The sequence below is a fragment of the Dipodomys merriami genome, unplaced genomic scaffold, assembly GCF_024711535.1.
Source record: "Dipodomys merriami isolate MVZ:Mamm:240054 unplaced genomic scaffold, mDipMer1.0.p SCAF_10, whole genome shotgun sequence".
In the NCBI taxonomy this organism is placed as follows: domain Eukaryota; kingdom Metazoa; phylum Chordata; class Mammalia; order Rodentia; family Heteromyidae; genus Dipodomys; species Dipodomys merriami.
In genome coordinates, this window is record NW_027202271.1 from 27,299,615 (window position 1) to 27,316,125 (window position 16,511).

Consider the following 16,511-nt stretch of genomic DNA (forward strand, 5'->3'; position numbering starts at 1 on the left):
TTAATCCTGAGAGTTTGAACAGTTTTGCTTAGCTTGTTGGTGCACGTGTGTGTGTGTGTGTGTGTGTGTGTGTGTGTGTAAAAAAGAGAGAGGGAAAGGGAGAGAGAGATTTTCATAGAGTACAAAGTTTAGTATTGGAATCATCTGTGTTTTGTGTGTGTGTGTGAGAGAGAGAGAGAGAGAGATTTTTCTTAGAGTACAAAGTTTAGTATTGGAATCATGTGTGTTGGATATATGGCAATCATTTTCAGATAACTGCTTGGCTGTTGGCTGTTGGTTTAGAGATTTTTATGGTTTCGTTCCCTGGCCCCCACCACTGCCAGCCTTGAATATACTATCAAGTAACTCCACCTGACTGTAAGGTAAATTAATTGGCTTATATCTAGGTAATTAAACATTAAATGAGATTGTTTTTAAAACTACTATCCAAAAATATTATGTAGATATTCCCCTGTGCATTCATCCTAACTTTGGAACCTAACTTATACTGTTATACGTGTCTTTGCAGAGAGTAGACTAATTTTACCTTAAATGTAATAAAACTTACATTATTATATCCTTAATGTGTTGAGCTTAACCATTTTTTCTTTTTTCTTTAAGTGATATGCAACTTACTCACAGCTGACACCCTACTACTCCAGCCACACCTCCAGCTTGCATTTAGCAAAAATTGTACTTTGACAGATTACATATTTTTATTTTAATGCTTCCAATTTTACTTGTTGTTTGATAAAATAAAAAAGTATCAATTTGGCCCGTGTTTTGTTTATTATTATTTAAATTATTATTTATTTATTGCTTTGCTAAATTATCAGAAACACTAGAATAAAAATACATAGGTAGTCCTTAAGATATTGATTTTAAATAATGGGAAATACTGACTTCTGTGTCTAGAATTCAAATAAATGAAGAACAACAGTTTAAAAAAGAGAGGGGAGGGAGAATCTACTCTAGAGCAGAGGAGCACCTTTATATGTCATACAAAGTGGTAGTAGCTAAAAAAACTTGCTTATCTCTGGAGAAAAAAAATGTGAATAAAGAAGCCCCTTTCAGACCTTCTTTGGAGTGCAAATTTTACTAATTTTTGTACACTTTTGCCATAGTAAATTGGGAAATGATCAAAGTTGAAGCTACTACTGTTACTAAATGCTATAATTAAATCCATCCTTTTTTAAGTACCAAATTCTGTTCAAGTTACCAAATACTGAAACATGTTGAGAAAAGGAAAAGTATACTGTATACAGTGGTAGGATTATGTGAATTTCCAGACCTCTGATTCTGCAAATAGCTCTCCAAATATTCATAAATCTAAGTAACTTCCCAGTCAGATATCTCCCAAACAAAGTGTGGCTGAACACAGAAAGCTGCAGTACATAAAAACAGGCTTTAGGTATCTACTTTGACTCTCTGGAACTTATTAGGAAACAGAAATACCACCAAAATGGGAATTGCACACAGGGGGGAAAACCCACCATGTTTTTATCCAGATAAGTTGGAAGCAATGTAATAAATGCACCATAACTTAGGTACATAAATGTGAAGTCAACTCATCCAGGGAGAAACAAGTACACAATTTAGTGGAAAAGAAAATAGCATGCATCAAAGAAATTTGACCAGCTGCCAGTAACCATTCTTTCCTAGTGACCTTTTCAATATATAGATGCTCAATAAAGCTTGTCATTTATATCCTGCAAACCAATGCATTTTTATTGAAGAAGTTATAAGATAGGATACTATTATATTTTATTTGACATACACATTATACAAGCATATAGAGCAACTTTGAGATACTTGCAAATGAAGACATTGATAAATCAACAGCTGTACACCTTAAGAACAATGCTTAAAGTCTGACCATAGTCCCCAGTTTTAATGTGATTGGGATCTTCATTCATCTTGCCATGGTCAGCAACCCACATCACAGAGACTGCTTTATATGATACATCTCCAGCAGCCAACTCACTAACAAGAAAATATTTCAATCAAATAAAGATAGTACTGACTTGTTTCAGATGTGAAGGCATGAGAGAAACCTGATGAATACATGTAGAATATTTTGAATTTCACACTAAAAGAAAACATTTGCATAGTTGTCCAGAAAACCTCGTAGTTGTTAGTTGTGGTTAGCATAGACTTCCAGCATTCCATGTTAAATGATAAACTTTCCCATGGCGTGATTTTCCTGAAAGCCTCTGAGCACTCTTCAAATTCATAGCTTGATGGGTTTTCAGGGAGATCTTCCTTCAAAGATATTGCCTCCTTTGGATTGCAATAATTCCACACCTCGGCAATAAAAAATACAATGTGTTACTTATTACCACTTCTAAAATGAATATCCCATATTTTCCACCTTGAAACATTACTTCAATGAAGTCTAGATCAAAAGATTCTAGTTATAAACTGGGCATGAATTGAAGAAGCTTTGCAAATAGTAATTTCAAGTAATTTTACATTATAGTTAGATTATTTTTCCCACTGCAACCTCAATAAACATTTATAATGGATGTGTGTGTGTGTGTGTGTGTGTGTGTGTGTGTGTGTGTGTGTGTGTGTGGTATGTACATGTGTGTGAAAGAGAGAGACAGAAAGACAGAGACAGACACAGAGAGAATCAATTATCAGTCAATAAAGATTTTCCTAATGGAAAAATACAAATACAAATAGTCAAAATGCTTATGAGAAAATATCAGCCTTGCTAATTATCCTAGAAATGCAAACCAAAATTACAATAAGATATCATCTCATCCTGTCAGGATGGTTATTATCAAAAAGCCAAAAGATAAGGGCTGGAGGAATGGCTCAGCAGCATTACATACAGCAGCCTAGAGACTGAGAGGCTCTGAGTTCAAATCTCCACTACAGCCAATAAATAAACACACAATAATAAATGTTGGTGAGGATTTAGACAAAGGAAAATTCCTGTACACAGCTGGCAATAATGTAAATTTAGTTTCCTCAAAAAAAGGTGGGGTATAGGGGGTCAGTTTACCACATGATCCAGCAATCCTGTTTCTGGTTATGTATCCAATGAACAAAAATCAATACATTAACGAGACATCTGAACTCCTATGTTTATTATTGTGGCACTAATCTCAATATGCAAGATATGAAATTAACCTAGGTATTCATTAATGAATAAAGAAATAAGGATATGTGTGTACATGTGTGCCACACAATAGAGTGCTATTCAACCTTATAAAAGAACATGAGTGAGCTGGATTCTGGTAACTCACACCTATAATCCTAGCTACTGAGGAGGCTAAGATCTGAGGACCGTGGTTCAAAGCTAGGTAGGACAGAAAAGTCTGTGAGACTCTTTAACTCCAGTTAGCCCCCCCCCTCCCATACACACACATAAAGCTGAAAGTGGAGCTGTGACCCAAATGGCAGAGTTCTATCCTTGAGAAAAAAAACTAAGGAACAGTGCCTAGGCTCAGAACTTGGAGGATGGCATGCTCAATGGAATGATCTAGGCACAGAAAGACAAATATGATGTAGTTATCACCCCTGTCACCTATGTGAAACCTAAAGAAGTTGTAGTTGTGGGGCTGGGAAGATGGCTCAGTGGTAGAGCGCTTGCCTTGCATGCATGAAGCCCTGGGTTCGATTCCCCAGCACCACATAAGCAAAAAGAAAAATAGCCAGAAGTGACGCTGTGGCTCAAGTGGTAGAGTGCTAGCCTTGAGCTGAAGAGCTGAGGGACAGCGCCCAGGCCCAGAGTTCAGGCCCCACGACTGGACCAAAAAAAAAAAAAAAAAAAAAAGAAGTTGTTGTGAAAGAGGGAGCAGAATGGTGGTTACCAGAGGTTGGGGTCAGAGGGGCTGAAATAGGGAGATGATGGTTAAAAATACAAAGTTCCAATGGACAGGAATAAGTTTTGAAGCTCTCTTACACAGAATGGTGACTATTCTTGATAATTATATATTGTGTATTTCAGATTTTCTAGGGTTGATATCAAATATTCTATCTACAGGGGGAAAAAAAGAATAAAGGCATGAAGTGAAACACAAACAAACGAGTGGTCCCAACTCCTAAAACTGGCTCTGTAGAGAACGAAGAAGATGGCAGATTTCAGAATCATCTTTCCAGGTTCAGACAATACTTTAGCATCATCATGTTCTTGTAACATTCTCTTGGCAAGTCTGTATTTTTGTGGGAGGAAAGCAAGACTAAAAGCCAACAAAACCAGCATCATAGATTACATTTTGGGGGAATGGTGCCTCTTCTCTTTCTTTTAGTTAATGGTTACTTAGGATGCATGCTACAGCTGAAGAAGTCAGAATCATCACTGTGGAAATACGGATTGTGAATGACACTTAGAGAGCGATCGGCTAGGGACTATATATTAGTGGAAATGAAATACAAGAATTTAGAATGTGCCAAAAGATAGTGAATCACACCCTCGGGTCAAAACTGGATCCAGCTGAGGGACAGAGAGAGTAATGGTCTTCTCCAGGAAGCCTCCTCTCACAGAGCAGAGAACCCCACAGATTCACACATGAGTTTTGACAAAATTGGATGGTTCCTTCCATCCGGGAACGTTAGAAGAATCCCACCAGGGAAGCGAACCATTTAAATAGGGCAATCTTTGAATGGTTTCAGCATCCTAAAATTTCCAAAGTAGAGAGTGAAAAGTTAAAACTAAACCTCTGTGCACCTGGACAATTTATGCCACACACAAAGGTTCCCACCCAGCGGAGTCTGCCTCTGCCTGAGCCTCAAATCCAGTTATCAGAGCGCTATCCTCTCTTCTTGGCCATAGCAAAACCAATTCATCTCTTTTTGTTGCCACTCCATGGATTTCAGTGCCATTTTTAAATGACATCTTCAAGTGAACTGCCATTTTCATGCTGACTAGTCAAAATTTACTTATTCAGTAATTTCCAATATTTCCAGGCTTTATAGACCACTGAGTTCACATGGTTGAGAATTGCTAAGTAATTCTTAAAAATCTCATTACTCCAGTGCAACACTTAATCTAAAGTCAAATCTAGCAAAGGAAAAAAAAAAAGATGTGATGGTAATAAACTACTATTGAAACAGAATCATATTGCTGGATGTCAAACAATAGAGTATTATAAATGTTACCATCCCAAAAAGGTTCTCTCTGATAGCCACAGTAAGGGAAACATATGATAACAATAAATATGATTTCCACAGTCCTTTCACCGCTCCTTCCATGTGGGGATGATAAGCAATAGCTCTGCTCTGCATTTTTTGTTAAAAAAAAAAGAAAGAAAGAAAGAAAAGAAATTCTTGGCAAATAATAAATTTATGGTAATGGAATTTCTTTGTGACTCAAACATCCATTGCTTTGAATCTCTGCTTTTGGGGACATAAATTCTATTAGTCTCTGGATGGAAAGCTTGTGAGAGAAACTTAGAATCAGTGGGGATTGGTAAATATCTTATGGTTCAAGAAGAAAATATGCAATTAACTTTAGAAGCTACTAAGTTCTCTGCAATATTCTTGACCATTGCAATCCAATAAGTGGATTCATTTTACTTCGGTCAACATTGGATTAGACGATGGCTCACATTAATTTGTTATATTTGGCCAAAGAAAGATCAGCTGGAGAAAAAAAGAAGGTAGTATACAGGAATATATAAATCCTGTCATTCATCTGAATAAGGCATATGTATTCTAGAATACCATACTTTACATTTTAGAAACTGCTTTATTCTTTGAACTATTGCAGCATTAAAGCAGATACATTCTTCCAATGTTTGAGCACAGATACATAAGAGAGATTCTCCATTTTTGTAGTTTTCTTTTTCTTGAACAAGCACACCAGTAATTTTTTAAGTCAGCACTGCCCAGGAGATTAGTATTTTGTTTTGAAAGGTAAGAGTACAACATTATATAAGGGAACCAGGCTATTTGAAAAATAACAAAATTGGCTTCAGTGTCTGTATTTCAACCAGAAGTTAGTGGCTCTGAATGTGGACAAATTGTTATTCACAAAGGTAGAAGAAGAACAAGAAGAGTTTGGGGATAGACAGAGACCTTTCCTTGTTAGAACACCTGAACTGCTACCATGCCTGGACATACCACAGTCAGTGCTATTCCCTGAGCTTATTGTCGCCTGGTATCAGTGACTTAAGCACAGAAACAGACTAAACGCTTAGAAACTGTTGTAGCCCTGGACAGATAATTACTTTTTTTCTAATGAAGCTAATAGTAAATATTAGAAGTTGTATTTCATATCATTTGGTGGCAATTTCATTTAATTTTTCCAAGTGCATTTTCTTTGTTCATGCCTGATTGGAAATTTTAAAACATGGTCTTTTGTCACAAATAGTGTGAGAAACACTACAAAGTGATCTGGACATTTAGGTATCTACCTCTTGCAAAGGAAATGTGGACTTACACATGAATGTGCATGTGTGCGCGTTCACACACACACACACACACACACACACACAATATCTATATAACAGAACAGCCAACTCAGCACAAACAAAGCTCAAAGTTCAGCAAACTCATTTCCTCGGTCTCTCCAGATGTGCTACAGCTGAGGAGATTGTTCAGGAATAGGTATGGTTTGATGAAATGTTTGAAGCAAATGGATTTACTTGAGTAGGTTCTCACTACTACCACCTTCCTTCCCTTCCAAGTTTCCTCTCTCTTTCTCCATCTTTTTCCTCTTCCATCCCTTTTCTTTTTCTATGCAGATATTGTATCATCTTTTAGGTGGTTATCAACACAACCCACTGAGGCAGAAGAATAAAGAAAAGAGTTTGGGAATAGAGAGAGAAAGCAAGTTATGGAAGAGAAACGTAGGTATATTGAGATCTGGAGATATGCCTTTTAGACTTTTTGGAAATGAGAATTGGAAAAGCCATTTCCCTTCCTTTCCACCCCTGCTCCAGATAAACTGTTGTACATCCCGGAACTTTCATTGGGCCCAAGTCTTTTTCCCCAGATGATGAAATATGTATGGTTAAAAAATAGGACACAGAACAACCATATTTCCTCCCTGCATGCTGTCCTGCCTATGTACCCAAGACAATACAGATTTGTTCTGCCTCACCTGAGTTGAATGTTTGACGCATGCCTCTGAATCTCTGACCATTTTTGTGTTTCATCTCATCATCAAGTTGACGAGAAAACATGGGAGAAATGGATCTATATCCCTTAAGCTCTGCAATTTATTTTTTCTTTTTTGTCTGGTCTGAAAACTGAACTCTCAGGGTTAGGGTTTTAAAATACAATTTTTGTTTTCTCCATTTTTTCTCTACTCCCCCTACAGTCTCCCGTCTCCAACCACTCTTCCCCCACCCCCTGGGGTCTTTGGCTCCAAATCAAGTCTTCCTTCAAGTGGCCAGGCCCAATTTTCAAAGCTCCAATGTTTCCTAAAGATATTCCTTTTTTTCCAGATTTTTCTAAGTCCCAGTCTTTGTAGGAGGGCATGCACCTTCAGGTGGGGTTCTGACTGTAAGTATTGTGCCTAGGCCCCCACCATAACTGCATGAGTTTATTTGAAGTATGTTACTCTCTGCATGCTTCTTAACTTGAGGCTTGATAGTCTTACAATGTCATTTTCCCCCTACTGTAAATCAAGCAACAGCTGTCTTTGGAATAAATTCCAAATAGTTGGTCTGGAAATGAACTTCGCAGTGGGTCCCTCCTCCATTCTGGCTGACATTTCCCCATTAATTTCTTTTTCCCTTTCATCCATTCATTGGCTGATGAGTCTATAAATACACCTCATCTGCTTTTACTTTGCTTTTTAAGAATAAGCTGATACCAAACACACTGTCTCAATTACATCCTTAGGCAAAGCATAACAAGTAAAAATGTTGTCACAATATAGTTTTAAAACTTGACATTGTTAATTATGCCAGCTGTGATACAACTAGGAAATGAAGCAATACTTAATTTGCATATATAAATGAGTGATTCATCTGGAAAAGACATTTTTAACACAAATAAATGAGATTGCCCAGGAACCTACTAAAACAAAACAATAAAACAAAAAAGAAAGAGAGACAGAGACAGAGAGAGTTGAGAGTTGCACAGAAAACCAAAAGGGGTTTGGTAAGGAAGTAAAGAAACATGTCCTCGATCCCTCTTGATCACCATATAGCTGAACCTGAGCTAGTTAGCTCCCCAAATTCAAATCAGACCAGGGAGACCATCATTCCCAGTCCATTCCTGAATGTCCACATTATGAGGTGGCAGTTGATTCATGAGCATCTGAATCGCAAAACATCAGGAAGGATGAATTTTGACTCACCCCTGGAAAACAGTAGGTTTTGGAAAATTCCACTTTGTTGAAGCAGACAAGATTTGTCTAAAAGAAACCCTTTTTTTAAAGGATAAGGTATCATTCATATGTTCTTCATAGAAAATCAATTCATTTACAACTTTGACTGAGATGATATAACTGATATAAGATCTCAGATCACCAATTGAGATAAATGAACATTCTGAATTCTGTAAAGAAATCTTTGTTTTCCCGAAGTAGTCTCATACAAAACACACTGCTACTTGACCAAAGTTGAAGGAGAAATAAACATCCATATTTGAATGGGAAAGTAAAGCACAATCTCCCAGATAAGAAACCATTGTAATGCTCTGGGTTTTACATACAAAGAAGCATAAGAAAACAGAAGTTAATATACTGTGTATTAGCTAGAAAACCGGTAGACATATCAAAAGTATATGTCTCAGTCAAAAGAAGAAAAGGCCTGTAGATAACCATATGGCTTTGACATTGATGGAGAAGTATAACAAGAGTGATGATCACATGTTTTACTACTTCTGTAAGAATAATGCAAAATGAATATGATGGAACTATAGAAAAATCTATTTGGATACTATATAAGAAATGGTAGACTTGCCAGATGCTGGTGGCTCATGCCTGTAATCCTAGCTACTCAGGAGGCTGAGATCTGAGAATCACAGTTCAAAGCTACCCCAAGCAGGAAAGTCCATGAGATTCTTATCTCAAATAAACCACTAGAAAACTGGAAGTGAAGCTGTGACTCAGGTGCTATCCTTGAGCTGAAGAGCTGAGGGATAGTGCGCCCAGGTACACAGTTCAAGCCCCATGACTGACCAAAAAAAAAAAAAGGAAGGAAGAAAGAAAGAAGAAAGAAAGAAAGAAGAAAGAAAGAAAGAAAGAAAGAAAGAAAGAAAGAAAGAAAGAAAGAAAGAAAGAAAGAAAGAAAGAAGGAAAGAAAGGAAGGAAGGAAGAAAGGAAGGAAGGAAGGAAGGAAGAAAGAAAGAAATGAAGGAAGGAAAGAAGGGAGAGAGAGAGAGAGAGAGAAGAAGGAAGGAAGGAACAAAAGAAAGGAGAAATGGTAGACTCTAGCTAGAACCCCTTCATCCTTAGAAAAGTTATAAACAAAGGCAGAACCAGTTTTATTTGAGAAGAAGATTCCCTATCTTGAAAGAATAAAAGCAATGTCAATGTTGATACTTTTTCATCTGAGAACCACTGGTCAGTATAGAGTCTGTGCTATGTAAACATCTTAATTTTCTTTGCAAGGACTCAAAAATAGATGTAACAGATATAGATAAGTAGATAGATGACAGACAGACAGACAGACAGATCCAGCACAGGTCTCCCAGAGAGGCCCTTAAAGGATGACAGAACTTGAAAGTGGATGCCAAGACCACTGTGTCCCATATTACATAAGAGTTTCCCAAGCAAGAGTTGCTGTGTGCTGAGTCCAAAATACTGATGTTTGGACATTGCTTGTAACAGTAATTAATATCTATTTCCCCAAAATAATTTCTGTGTATAGGACAATACAACAGAACTCAGTATTTGTGTAATCAAATACTATATTATAATGTCATTATTTTCTTATAAAAATGGGAAAATAAAAAATAAAGTTAGAGACACTAGTAATAAGAGCATTGTGAACTAAATATAATGCAAAAAGGTGAAAATTACAGTAGGATTAAATGTAATAAATTATAAATGTAAATAAATAAACCTAAGGCAGACGTCTAATTACAAAGAAAATTTTACAGAACATATATAAGAAACTAAATTTTGGGCTGGGAAGGTGGCTCAGTGGTAGAGCGCTTGCCTTGCATGCTCAAAGCCCTGGGTTCGATTCCTCAGCACCACATAAGAAAAAAGAAAAAAGCCGGAAGTGGCGCTGTGGCTCAAATGGTAGAGCGCTAGCCTTGAGCTGAAGAGCTGAGGGACAGCGCCCAGGCCCAGAGTTCAGGCCCCACAACCGGACCCAAAAAAAAAGAAAAAAAGAAACTAAATTTTAAAATCATTGGCAAATGTGCCTAAAAAGCAATACTTTCATGGAAACGACCTATTCTCTCATGTTAAATTAAATTCATGGATTTACTATCTTACAATCAACTTACAAGCACCTTTTCAGGATCAAAATCCCAACCTGCCTATTTCTTCATTTTTAAATACAAGAAAATGAAAAATCAGAGAACTTGCACTATTTTCCCCAAAGTCATGTTAATAAATAATAAAACTAAGATACATTCCAAGATTCAAGTTCTCTTAAAAATCTCATTCTGTTTATTATATTGTGCCTCTCTGCCTCTTATCTCTGTAAAACTTTGGACGCCTGCCTAATGTTGAAGGAAATATAGAAAATAATCCTAGAGCGCCCTCTTTACACATTGAGATTCTAGGATGAAGATCTTTTCCCATAACTTTTCATCTTGTGAACACAAGAGCCTGTGAAGACTGGCTCTTAGCGATCCAGCAGATGAGTGCCAGGAATATGTATGGCTTTGTCCCCTGACGCCATGCTACCTTAACAAAACAGTGTTATTCTTATGAAGTATTTCCATTCATTTAATGTGGAAAATAAAGTTACACTATTAAAGAGTATGCTACAGTTTCATGCTCTACACTGTTGGCAGAGAACTTGGCTTCTCTCCCAGAATTCTGCCCCGACTGGCATGTGTCAGGAAGAAAGAATTCCTGCATCTCTCTACAGAAGCCCGTTCTGTTTAACCCAGACCCCCACAGAAGGATGGTGATGAATACAAAGGTTTCCAAAGAGAGAACTGGCAAATGGAGACCTTTGAGACACCCTATCATTTGAGGAGAAGAAACAATAATAAGTAATTGATTAACATCATAATGGGCCTAGAAGAATGTCATGAAGGCCCCCTTTGTCACCACTGCCATCCCAAAGCAAACATGTATGAAACACTTCAACTGGAAAAATTATTTTTCATTAGCCATCCAACAACTGTGACCCTCTGGGGCAATTTGTGAGTCCACTTCAATAACTCAGCTCCACAGTATTTTGGACTCAATAAAATGTGTTTGGAATGATTAGCCCTTTGCCCATGGATGATAGCAATGTAAATATAAGCCTCAATAAAGTTGCCCACATCCATGCATTTCTATACCCATCACCCCTCCTCTAACAAATTGGCCAAGACTTCCACATGATGGATGTTTCTTGCAAAGGGTCTCCTGCTGGGCCATCTTTAGTGTTACCCTACAGGTTATACAGAGCCAGAAATAGCCCAGACAATTCCAAAGAGTCAGTCTGAAGTTGGGGTTATTTATTGTCTGAGATGTCAGTGCCACATGCAAGCCCCACATCTATGAACAGCCTAGCTTTCCCTCTTCAAGTTTCTGAGCTCTGTTGGAAAGTAGAAATGAGACCTTATGATAAATGGAAAGTAGGAAGGGAAGAAAGTAGGAAGTATGAATATTCAAGAAAATAGAATAGAATTCCACAAGCAAAATCATGAGTTGGGCATCCTGAGATTCCAGGCCATACACAGCACAGGCACTATTACAATATGAGTAACCAACTGGAAATGGTATAATTAGACCAAGGCTTCTCAAACTCAATTATGTTTATGAAGCATCTAGAGATCTTGCTAACAGACTCTGTAGTCTGGGATGGGGCCAGAGATACTGCCTTTTATTCTTTTCTTTTGTCAGTCCTGGGGCTTGAACTCAAGGCCTGGGCACTGTCCCTGAACCTCTCTGTGCTCAAGGCTTGAGCCTCAGTGCCTCTTCCAGCTTTTCCTCTTTATGTGGTACTGAGGAATAGAACCCAGGGCTTCATGCATGCTAGGCAAGCACACTACCACATTACCAATTACAGACACTGCTTTTTAAATAAACATATGATCAAGTGATGATGCTTTGCAGAAAGTAAGAATAGGAAGTCCAAGATCAGAATACAAAAATTGTGAAATATTGAGCTTCAGAGTTCTTATCCATGAAAGGAAAATTGTTATGTTGTATTGTAGTGAACATTAAATCATTGTGAGCTTTAAATGTCATTTACCTAACTTATAATAAGGACTCTATACATGGACTATCATCATTTCATCTTTATTGTCTTGAGCATTGGGGCAACTTTTAAAACACTGATGCCTTTGTATGTTTGGCTCTTCAATGGTGAGACTAATGTATCTTTCACTTCATGAAGAATGAAGTGGGAACAGGTAGAAGAGATGAAAAGAAAAAGTAAAGCTGAGAAGAATAAAACAGAGAGATCCCATCTATACTGTTCTTCCATTCATGCTCAGAGAAATTTGCCTAGTGACATATGTATCTCTGTGAAATTACATTATAAGAGGTATTTCCTGGAAAAAATGAGGGACACGCATTGTGGTTTCTTTTATTTTATTCTGAAAAATAAAGGCATTGGAGTAAGACTGAAGCCACTATAATACCACTGCACTTTAACCCCATACTTGTGATCCCCACAGAGCATTTCTAACATCAGGAAAGCAGACGTACCAGTTCCATAAGAGAAAGTAAGCTAAATTATTTTGGTATATACTCAGAGTATTCCATCAGACATTATATCCAGTGCTTACTTCCTAAGCCTTTCCCTTAAATTCCTGAGATGCAGAGAATGAGCACAGTTGTAAAACTATTGCATTAAAATAATCTCCAATTTAAGTCATCCATTGAGTGCTTACTATTTCAAATTATGTACTGCTCACTTGAAATATACAAGTAGATAATGCATGTTTCTTGCCATACACAATACTAATTAAGTCAGGAAGATACATATAGCAAAAAACTGGAATCCATTAGTAGAGAGACATACTAATGTTATAAGAAAATAAGTGAAGAATGATTGAAATATTAATTATTTCTTGGTGGTCCAAAAGCTGAATGTAGTCCATGGGTATAGTATATGTTGGAATTTGGGATTTTGGTTACATTTAATTAAATTCTAAGTTATTAATACACTAATTAAGTGCTAAGAAAGGAAGAGCTGTGATCCAGTTCCAACAATAATTGACAGAATTTATTTATTTTTTTGGTTGGTCGTGGGCCTGAACTCTGGGCCTGGGCACTGTCCCTCAGCTCTTCAGCTCAAGGCTAGCGCTTTACCACTTGAGCCACAGTGCCACTTCCAGTTTTTTCTTTTTTGCTTATGTGGTGCTGAGGAATCCAACCCAGAGGCTCATGCATGCAAGGCAAGCACTTTACCACTGAGCCACCTTTCTAGGCCAATTGACAGAATTTTAGTAGCGGATGTTCCTTTAAAATGAGATATATTTTCCTATGGCTTCCAATATTTCCTATGTGGCATCTACAGTCACAGGTGCCATTGGCCTTACCAGTCTGGACTCATATAGGGAGTTTTCACTCCTGACATAAGAAGAGGTGGCAAGGAAACATTCTAGAAGAACTAAAATTGGGATCAAGAGGGAGGAACCACATACCTACATACTATTTGGAGTACTCTTTATGTTTCTGTAGTTTCAAAGTCTGATCTGTCATAACTTTTCTTCTGCTGAACAAACTTCTCAATATTTTTTATAGTAAAGTTTTCTTACGTTTTTTGACCTGAAAAAGTTATTTTGCCTTCAGCTGCAAAAATATTTCCAGTGCTTATAGAATTGTAGGTTGATAGTTTGGGGTTTGCTCTGCGTTGGTACTTAAAGGGTCCATCATCTTTAGGTCTGCTTGATTTGAGATAAGAGATCTGCTGTAACTCTTATCTTTGCTCATCTATAATGTACCTTCTCTTGCCAGCTGCTATTTAGATTCTTTCAGGATTCAGTATTAGAAGTTTAATTATAATGTGCCGTGGTGTCGTTCTCTTTACTTTTGTTTGGACTTTTGAGCTTCTTGGATCTGTAAGCTTGTTTTTCATAAAATGTATGTGGTTTTTCACCCATATTAAAAATTTGGGCTTCTAGTTGGGCACTGGCAGCTTGTGTCTGTAATCCTAGCTACTCAGGAGGCTGACATCTGAAGATCACTGTTCAAAGCCAGCTTGGGCAGGAAAGTCCACGAGATTCTTTTATCTCCAATTAAGCACCGTAAAACTGGAAGTGGTGCTATGGCTGAAGTGCTAGCCTTCAACTGAAAAGTTTAGGGACAGTGCCCAGGCCCAGAGTTCAAGCCCCATGGCCAACCCCCCTAAAAAATATGTGTTTCTGTTATCCCATACCACATTTGTAAGATTCTAATTTCATACATTACATTCCTTAATATGATCTTAGCATTCACAATGGAATAGACTCACAATGGAATAGACTCATATGTATATATGTATCTATGCCTCTGTGTGTGTGGTTTTTAATCACTTTTTCAATCTGTGCTTCATTTTGAATAGTTTCTATTCTATATCTTCAGATATGGTGATGTATATCATACACTATTCTAAATCCTATCCAGCCCATTTCTTTTTTTTTAATTTAATTTTATTTTATTTGTGAATATACTGTACAGAGGGGTTACAATTACATGGGCAGGATAATGCATACATTTCTTACCAAGCATTGCAGCCTCCTCCTTTGGTTTACCCTTCACATCCCTTCCCAGCCTCCCCACTCCCCCCCAATCCCAATCCTTCTCCTCCTCCCTTCCCCCCCCCCCCGCACCGACGTTGTAAAGCTCGTTTTGGACATGACAACTTGTACTTCTCATTGTTGCAACAGGTCCGCCTGTATCCTTAAACAACTGGTTTTTCCCCATCTCCTCCACAAGTTATACTGACATTAAATATAGTGAAAGCAGGGGTTATACTATGGGGGAGGGACATACAAAGCAACAAAGAGATAATCTTATAAATGCATTAGAAACACATGCATGAAAGAAAAAAACATTAAAATACATATTTAAGGGTTCATTTTCCTGACATCACATTATCTGACCTTTTCCACTTGACTCATACATATACTAGATATTGCAAATAAGGGAAACCATGGAAACTATGTTTCTTTGGGCCTGGCTTACTTCACTTAATATAATTTTTTCCAAGTTTTTCCATTTCCTAACAAATGGGGTAATGTCATTCTTTCTGATGGAGGCATAGAATTCCATTGTGTATATATACCACATTTTCTTGATCCATTCATCTACTGAGGGGCATCTGGGTTGGTTCCATATCTTAGCTATGGTAAATAATGCTGCAATAAACATTGTTGTGCTGGTAGCTTTAGTGTGGTCTTGTTTGTAAACATTTGGGTAAATGCCCAAAAGTGGGATTGCTGGGTCATAGGGGAGTTCTATGTGAAGTCTTTTGAGGAACCTCCAAATTGCTTTCCAAAGTGGTTGAACAAGTTTACATTCCCACCAACAATGAAGTAAGGTTCCTTTCTGTCCACATCCCCTCCAGCATCTGTTGTTGTTAGAGTTCTTGATTTTTGCCGTTTTAACTGGGGTGAGGTGATATCTCAATGTTGTTTTGATTTGCATTTCTTTTATGGCTAGGGAGGTTGAACATTTCTTCATGTGTCTATTGGCCAAACTTCTTTCTTCTTCAGAGAAGTTTCTCTTTAAGTCTTTAGCCCACTTATTTATTGGGCAGTTGTTTCTTTGAGGATTTGTTGTTGGGGGGTTTAATTTTTTGAGTTCCAAGTATATTTTAGATATGAGACCCTTGTCCGTTGTATGGCTAGTAAAGATCTTCTCCCAATCCGTGGGCTTTCTATTGATCTTGCTAGCTATGTCATTTGCCCTGCAGAAGCTCTGCAACTTCATGCAATCCCATTTGTTCAACCTTTCTTTGATTTGTTGTGTTTCCGGGTCTCTATTCAAAAAATTTCGGCCTGAGCCAAGGAGGCCTAGGGTTTCTCCTATTCCATCCTGTAATGTTTTCAGAGTGTTTGCTTTGACTTCAAGGTCTCTGATCCATTTGGAGTTGATTCTGGTGCAGGGTGATATATAAGGATCTAGCTTTAGTTTTCTACATGTAGTTAACCAATGCCAGCACCATTTACTGAAGAGGCTGTCTTTCTTCCATTCTATTGTTTTAGCTCCCTTATCAAAGATTAGATGGCTATAGGTCTGTAGGTTCATTTCTGGGTTTTCAATTCTATTCCATTGGTCCTGAGGTCTGTTCTTATGCCAATACCAAGCTGTTTTGATTACTACGGCTTTGTAGTAGAGTTTGAAATTTGGTATTGATATTCCTCCAGCAGTGTTCTTTCCGTTGAGGAGTGTTTTTGCTATTCGGGGTCTTTTATTGTTCCATATGAATTTTTGGATTGCCTCTTCTATTTCCTTGAAGAATGAGGTTGGAATTTTGATAGGTATTGCGTTGAATTTGTAGATAGCCTTGGGAAGTATT